The sequence below is a fragment of the Natrix helvetica genome (genome assembly GCF_964273705.1).
Source record: "Natrix helvetica genome assembly, chromosome: 1".
NCBI classification, from domain to species: domain Eukaryota; kingdom Metazoa; phylum Chordata; class Lepidosauria; order Squamata; family Natricidae; genus Natrix; species Natrix helvetica.
The window spans coordinates 140,423,445-140,432,511 of NC_138548.1; positions in this window are offsets into that span (position 1 = coordinate 140,423,445).

Genomic DNA, 9,067 nt, shown 5'->3' on the forward strand with positions numbered 1-9,067 from the left:
TCTGCCTCCGCAGCTCCCGGGCGCGGATGGACGGAGGGAGCCAGAATGGCGCCGAAGCAGTCCGGCAGGCGAACGAGCGAGTGAGCGAGCGAGGCAGCGAGATCTTTGGTCACTCGTCCACCGGACTGCCTCGGCGCCATTCTGGCTACCTCCGTCCGGCCGCGCCCGGGAGCTGCGGAGGCAGAAATGTTATCGGCCTCCCGATGACGAAAGCAAGCGACTGGTTCGTCATCCGGAGGCGCCGACAACATTTCTGCCTCCACAGCTCCCAGACGCGGATGGACGGAAGTAGCCAGAATGGCGCCGAAGCAGTCCAGCGAGCGAGCGAGCGACGCAGCCTGATCTTCGGTCGCTTCCAGAGCCGGAGCGGGATGGAGCAGCCACCGCCTTGGAAGTGAGTCGCTCGCGGGCGGGCAAGCAACGAAAGGGGCAGCGAGGGCGGGCGGTGGCTGCAGGCGGCAAGGCTTGAGCGGGGTGAAAGCGCAGCCCCTTTCGTTGCTTTCCCATTCACCCTGCGCAAACCTTGCCCAAGGGAGCTGGGGATCGGGCTTTGGGTTGGTGGGAGACCTTGAAGGAGTGGGGGGCGGAAGGGACTGGTGCCGGTGGAGGAAGCAATGCTACGCCGCGGTCCCCTTAATGTTCACTCAGGAAGGCGGAGAATGAGACCACGTGTGCTGCACACGTGGTCCCATTCCCCGCCTTCCTGATGATGTCACCAGCCTCCCCAGCCATAACCCTCACCGCATGTCACTGGCATACACCTTGAATCCAGCAATATAATACCCCATAAATGCTGTTTAAGAGGTTAGTTAAGATAGGGTCAGTGGTACACCAATTATGGTGGCTGAAAAAACTTTCTTAAAGAGTGTTTGTCAATGGCTCCTCATCAAATTGGTGATTTTTGAGTGGGTATCTCACAAGGGTTTCTCTGGGGCTCTCTACAATATTTTTTATTACTTTTCTGGATTAATAAGTGGAGGAATATTTTGTAAATGTATAGATACACAAGTGGATGAGATAGGACAATAATACTACATAAGACAGAAATAAAAATCATGACAATCTGGATGAAAGGACTGAAAGTAAACAAATGAAGTTTAACATAGAGAAGTGCAAAATTATTCAGAACAGAAATTAAATATACAGCTACAGGATGCTAATTACCTGTTTTAAGTAACATTATTGACAATCACAATTTTGGAACAGTTGTTGATTGCAAATTGATTGCAGCCCAATATGGTTGCAAAGAAGGCAAATTTGATTTTTGGCTTCTGAATATATATATAGTCTCCCTTTATTTATGTATCAGTACAAATACAACACAAATATAAAAAAGGCAACATTAAAAATAAAAATATGGTTTTCTGCCTGCATGGTCTTCTGTGATGAAGCCGAAGGACAGAAAGAGGGAGTAGTGACCTTCCTCCCATATTTAGGCATACCAGGGGTTGTAACACTAATACATTATATATATGTAATATATATATATAATATATATATTATATATATATATTCCATAATTGATGGATCACAGGATCATTCAATTCTGTTTTAATTAGATCATACTTCAAATACTATGTCCATTATGGACAATACATTTTAATGAGGATTACAGAAATTGAAACAGGATCAGAGAAGGACACAAATATGATCAGAGAGACTAAATCCTATACATAGAGATAGAAATAGCTAGTAGATTTAGTCTTAAAAAAGACACCTGAAGAAAGATATGATAGCACTTGTCAAATACTGGAACAGTTGTATATAGTAGAAAGCTGCTCTTCTTTTTCCAGAGGGCAAAATGTGGTATAAAGAGTTTCATTTAATATTTTGGTAATGTTAATGCAATTTTTACATTTTGTGAACCCCTGGTATATTTTTCTCATTCTATTTATTTCTATAAAAATATATTGATGGTCCTTTCTAACTCTATGATTATATACCTTTTCCATACTAGAATTGGGGGTAGGGAAAGTTTCAAACAGATGCTTGGTTTATTTCATCAATGACACTAAAACAATACATGTTAGACTAAGCATTAACAGGTCTGGTTTTCACTTCTTGTGTTCTGATTTTGTTTATATCTGCTCAATAAAATGTGTTTTCAGAGTATTATTTTTACCATACTTTAGCACTGTATTACAAGTAAAAGAAAATTCTCCCTGAAAGATTTTTAAGCATGTGTTAGTATATTTATAACTGAGCATAATGTTAAATAATATGGATATGCACCTGGTGTATCCGTTTTAAACTTTTTAAAATGAAAAGAATATTTATATCTTAGTCTTCTAGGTCAAATATTAACCTCAACATTTAGCTTCATAATATTGGGAGCTATTTGTCACACATTTTGTTAAGGATCAAATTAGGCCCACAAGTTCATAATGGGGAGAAACTATATAAAACTGAAAATCAGAAAACTGATTCATTTGTGTTTTCATACAAAAATGTCTTGAATTCTTAACCTTATCTCATTTCAAGCTCTTATTTCTCCATTTACTTCAAGCAAATACCTTGAAACCTGGAAAACATTGCACAACACTTTCTTTCAACAGACTTTGTTAGTATACTTCCTCAAATAATTCATAGTGTTTTGTGGTGCACCACTTCTACAATTAAAGACCTTGAAGCATATTTAGCCTCAGTTTCTATACTGTTTGTGTCAACTAAAGTCAACATTTCTGGCAAACTCTTGAACTTCATTCAATTTTCTCTTATCCAAGAACCCCATGCCCAACAGTATAAGAGGAGTTCAATTTACACTGAAATTGATGTGCATCATGAAATTAATATTCCATATCTCTAGATCAGTGTTTCTCAACCTTGGCAACTTTAAGATGTGTGGATTTCAACTCCAAAACTTCCCTAGCTTGTCTTGCTGGTTGAGGAATGCTGGGAAATAAACTCTTAAACTGGCCAGGGTTGAGAAACACTGCTCTAGGTAAAAATGGGGAGGGAGGTTTTTTTCATTATTTTGAATGAATTACAAAGATAAGTAATCAGGGGTGGGCTTCAAAAATCAGGGTTTGCTGCCCCGTTGCTGGGTGGGCATGGCCATAGTGGGCAAGGCCTAGTCGGCCTCCTGCACCACGATGTGGGGGAGGGTGCTTCCCCCGGGCTCTGGACTTTTGGAATCTCCGGTAGGCCATAACCCCCCCCCCCCCGCCTCTGTGCGGGCCCTGCACTTACCTGGCATGATGTACAGGCTGCGTGCAGACTCCTGGGAGGGGTGGAGTGGGAGGGGCAGAGTGTGGTGGGCATGGCCAGCCAGGTGTGGCATTTGGGGATTCACCGAACTGGGCAGACTCTTAGCTGGAGGATCGCCCAAACCCATGCGAACCCCCAGCAGCCCACCCCCGCAAGTACTATAGCAAAACATTCACAAGGTAAATTTAGGATAGATTGTGCTTTAAAAAAAAAATAGACTATGAGAGTTGAGAAGTATGGAAAGTTAGGTTAGCGATCCTGTTGGTTCTGGAGCTAGTATTTCTTGACCAACATATCTCAGAAGTAATTTGGTTGAAGATAATCTAAATTTTATCTTCTCTGACTGGGTAATAAATGAGCTCGCTCCTCTAATTGTTTATTCGTTTCCCATTATTGCTGCTTTTTTTTTAAAAAAAAATATTCCTAGCTAGGTTATTTCATGTGCATTGCTTCTTCTGTGTTTTGTCTTGTTTTATTCATGCTTTCTTACTCTTGACTGTGTCACTAGACTATAACCTTGGTTACAATACACACTGCAGTCTCTGGGTTTGCATTTTTGATTAAGATGCTAGGTTTTTCCCAGGCCGGAGATTGGCAAACTGTTGTGATTTGCATTAACAACAATACTTGAGTCAAAAGAAAAACTCAACTTTTAAGTGTGGGCATCTAATTGCTGAAAGATTTGGAAACTAGCACAGTTTGGGGGAAAAAAAACTTGTGACATATTTATGGAATGTGGCTAGCAGGAACTGATGTTCACATTATGCAATTTTTTATATATTTTTAAAAAATCCTAAATGATGTTTTTTGTTATTTCAAGGAAGCAATATTTAATAAATAAAGAAATTGACAGATTAGTACAAAACAAAGGAAGTGAACTCCCCTCCAATAGAAAAAAATGTTAAAGGTCTGCCAACAAAGATGTTTATTTTCTAAATTTTTCCAAAATGCTACCACAAGCATCAGGATACCGTGTTTCTCTGAAAATAAGATAAGGTCTTATTTTCTTTGGACAGCCGAATTAAGCACTTGGCCTTATTTTCAGGGAGGTCTTATTATTTTTGAGGTACAGGAGTCCCCTCATGGCTGCTGCTGTGTTGCAATATTTTCAGGGAGGGCTTATTTTTGGGGAGAGCTTATTTTAGTGCATGTGTTCCAGAGCCCAATTGGGCTTATTATCCCTGAAGGTCTTATTTTCAGGAAAACAGGGTAGTAGCAATACTGCAGTGAACAGGGTAATAGTTCCCTCAAATACCATATTTAGCCAGGAATGGCAAGATTAGAAATACAAAGCAAAATAATATTTTAGGTATTTTAATCCTATGTTATCTTTGAGTGTGCAGAATGGTACTCTTACTTTCCCCAGGTTTTTTTGAAGGAAAAAAAATTGGCCAAATCTTTTTAGCAAATAGTTCTTACAAGATTCTTCTTTATTTAGCAAATGTAATTGACAATCTATAATCAGTAGTGTCCTTGGGGAGAGGATCAAAATCTGCAACAGAGCAGACAGAACCCTGTGATGCATGCTCGCCCATCTGAATATTCATATGATATTAACTCACATACACAACAATCGGGGCTTGCGTTGTGACAGTCCATCCATCACTGATTTGCTGGTTTTGACCTCCCTCCATGGCTCCTGCTGCCAGCAATTCTTTAAATTATAAAGATAACAAAATAGGAAGTTCTGTTCTGAACAACAATCTACAAATATCCCTTTAAAATAATGAACAAAAACAAAGTACTAACATTTAGGTATGTCTTTATAAAGATGAGCAAATACCAACTTTTGAGTGTTAGCCTAAAGAGGTAAAGATTCCTTGTCTTTTACGACGACTTGGGTTCCAAATGATTCATTTGGAAATGGGATTGATATACCTAATGTATATATATATTAGAAGTATGAACCATTAACATGTGGTGGTTAAAAGTCTTAGACTAGGAGTGAGAGACCCAAGTTCTAATCCTCCCTTAGACACAGAAGCCAGCTAAATGATTTTGGGCCAGTTTCTTACTCTCTTCCCTAAACCAATGATATCTATCCCAAACTACTAAAGACTGACCATAAGTACTAAAGGATGCTTAGGTGTACAAGACAGGAAGAGGGACACACACACACACACACACACACACACACACACACTTAACATGTACACTTTGTGGAGAGGTCAGAGGTGGATTGCTCCTGGTTCAGCCGAACTGGTAGAGGAATTCAGGCCTGGGTTGCAGAACCCATGGAATGTTTCTTCCTACTGATGTTTCATTAATGCTGACTTTGAGATTTAATTTGTTAGGTTGGATGGACTCATAGAATATGATGAGTTTATCAATTAGGTTCAGGAGTATGATCTCAAGATTAATTGCCAGCCACCTGCCATGGCGCTTAAACATTCAACTCAACACTGGGTTTTTATAGTCTATTTCATTATATTAATGGACATTTCCCCCAATCCTTTATGTTTTTGAAAATCTGAAAACATAATCCAACTCTCAGCTTGGTACTGATATACGCTATTAATTCTAATCTCTCACAATTTTACTGTATATTTTAATTGCACTAAATGAGGAGTGCTCCTGCACTGCTGATCTGGAAAAAAAAAGATAATTTTGCACTCAAGGTCAGGAAGGATTTGCATTCATATAATTCCCCACCATTCAAGGTGATAAACAAATATCCGTAATAATTGTAAGACTAAGCTTCAAAATAATGTCTGAAATAGGGAGGATCACATTAAGCAGATAGTCATTAAGAAAACAACAGAACCCTTATTAGTATTGCAATTTCTGGTATGATCCATTCTGAAACATTTCAGCTAGCCCAATGCAATGAAGTGAAGTCAAAGTTTTATGTCTAATGTGTTGGGTTATATTTATCAGGAACACGTTAAGAAGATGCTAATTATGCTATCCTTTTCTCAGTTCAGGAATCCAGATTAAAGCATTTCTGATGGGTTCAAAAGACTGTTCAGCTTTTATCTGGACAGCTTCCTCAAAGGGGAACTGATCACCTTCTTTAGTAATTGGTTCCACTGTTGAACTGCCCGCATCATTAGAAAGTTTTCTTAACATTGAGTCAGAAGCTGCCTCCCTATAAGACTTTTGCTTCCCAGGCAGCGTAGGATTGGAGGTGGTGCAGTGGCTAGAGTGCAGTACTGCAGGCTACTTCAGCTGACTGCTAGCTGCAGTTTGGCAGATCGAATCTCACCAAGCTCAATGTTGAATCAGCCTTCCATCCTTCCGAGGTGGGCAAAATGAGGACCCAGATTGTTGGGGGAAATATGCTGACTCTGTAAAATGCTTAGAGAGCACTATGAAGCAGTATATAATATTAAGTGCTATTGCTATTGTCAAAGATTCATCGATAAAATAACATTTGATTAAGTTCATCCTAGAGAAGAAAAATTTAAAACCATAAGCAGCAACAACCCAAATACATTTCAGAAACAAGGTGGCTAAATATAAATATTCTGCTGTAGTTAATTTGAATAAAGTTGAGGACAGATGGGGAGAACAAGAGCCAGACCGCAATCTTTTTGTTGCTCTAAATCATTGCACAAACAGGATTTAGGCCTATCACCCCCCCCCCCCCCCACCTAAGAAAGGGCTGAGTATAAAACTTACATTAAACTAAATCATCTTCATCTAGAAATTTCTGTACATATTGTAAGTTATTGAGAAGAGGTAAAAGCTCCAACAATTCCTGAGGAAAGGTTGACTTGAAACCAATAATTAGTTTCATAAATCTGGGATCTTGCTTGAACTGGTATCATCCTCACGTCCAAATAGAAGATAGTGTTGGATATACAGCCCTATAATTAAAATAGCTCAAAGAAATTTCAATTGGATTATTACCAAACCACCTTTATCAGAAAAGACAGGATATCTTTAAGGAATCTGAGATATCACCTTAGCTTCAAAACCTTTCAGGATTCAGTAAAATCTTCAGCTACTTGAGTTTCCCTCCCCTTATCCTTATTCCATCTTTTATCAAGACCAAACATGTTCAGTTCCTTTAATCTCTTGTATGAGTTTTTAGTCTTTATCACCTTATTGTTCTTCTTTATACTTGGTCCAGTTTTGACGGAATATCTTCTGAAAATGTAACCAAACCACACGCAGAATCAATACAATCAATATATTTAATCAATGAATGATTGGCTCATTTCTAGATTCGGGGTTCAAAAGTTCATGCACCTGCCAGGTATAACATCTGTAGCTTTTTTTTTGCTATTTGGACTTTAGAAAAAACTAATCTTTAAATTATTGTATGCCAAATGCAGGATGCAACCTAGTTCATAGGAGCCTGGTAAGCGAAGTCTTGGTGAACTATTCCCACAGGAAAAATGCCATGTCATTTTCTAATTTCCGTAGTTTAATGAAGACATTCATACAGAGAGCAACATGCTAATCATAGTACTCTGCGAATGAAACAATATTTGGAAACAAGGGAACAGCAGGATAGATTTTGTAATCTGGGACTAAATGGACTTGTCTCCTTGGGAACCACACTGGCCTTTTTTTCCTACATCTTCCCACTCCTCGCTCCACACCCCCAATCTATTTTATTCATTTCATTCTTTTTGATATACAGGTTCTTTGAAATAAAGGGCTGGATCATAAAATAACACTGGCTTTTAACATGAGATGATCGTTGGGTACCACCTTTCTTTAACTGATGGAGGGTTCAGAGAAGAACCTAAGAATAATTTGGTTCACGGTGACATATTAATTGTTTTAGTTTTTTACTACACTATCAGATTTATACTCTCTCTGGCTGTCTCGCTCTCTTCTTCTCTCTTAGGAAGACAAAGACATACATACATATCTCAAAGAACATTTTGCTTCTTGCTTTATATTCCTGGTTTTGGATTGTTTACAAGTCAATCATTGGATCTGGCACTTGCATTAGTTCTCTAGGCTGCTGCACACTCGGCTGGTTTAAAAAATGGCAAATACATATTTTAAGGAACATTTGGAGAAATTGGAATTGATGTAGAGACGTTCACAGGACTGGAAGCTGAAATGTAAGCTAAGACTAAAAAGAACTGGATTAGAAACTCATTTTTAAAAAAAGAGCAATCAAATAAATACCTGAGCGAATGTCACGTAGGGGAAAAACAGGATCTGTTTTCTGCTGCTTCAGGGTGACCTTAAGTCAGTGGTGGGATTCAAATAATTTAACAACTGGTTCACCCAGGGTCAGGTTGGCTCTCATGGGAGGCGTGGCCCATCCCCATCCTCCAGCCTACGTTCCCTCTAAGGTGGCGGCTGCGCTAGCGCGCAGGTGGCAAGAAAACACCGCGCAGCAGTTTTCAACTGCCGCGCAGTGATTTTTATTGCCACAGGCTTTGGAAGCTGGGAAGGTCCTTTGCAGGCAGCTAGAACGGGCTGCCTGCAAAGGACTTCCCCAGACTTGCTTTGAGGAGCACGGGGCGACTGAGGCTAGTTGTGAAGCCCCAAAGCCCCCACCGCCACCGGAAGAACTGCTGCCATCTCCTCCTCCTCCTCTAACAGGCAGCACTGCCGGATTTGCCGCCCGGCGCTGCGGCTGAGATGAAGCTGGCAAAGCTCCAGCCGGCATCTCCGCGCGTGGCAGCGGCGCCTCCCCTCTGCTCGGAGCACCTGAGCTCAGCGCTGGGTTACCCCTGCCTGCCCCCTCCTCCTCCTCTGCCGTGCTTTTGAAGAGCCATGAGGCTGCGGGAGACAGTAGGAAGGCGGGGAGGGAGCAGGGGGAAAAAAAGCCTCATGGTTCTTCAAAAGCTCGGAGGAGGAGGAGCGGGCACGGGTTACCCAGCGCTGAGCTCAGGAGCAAATCTGGTGGTGCTGTTGGAGGAGGAGGAGGTAGCAGCAGTTATTCTGG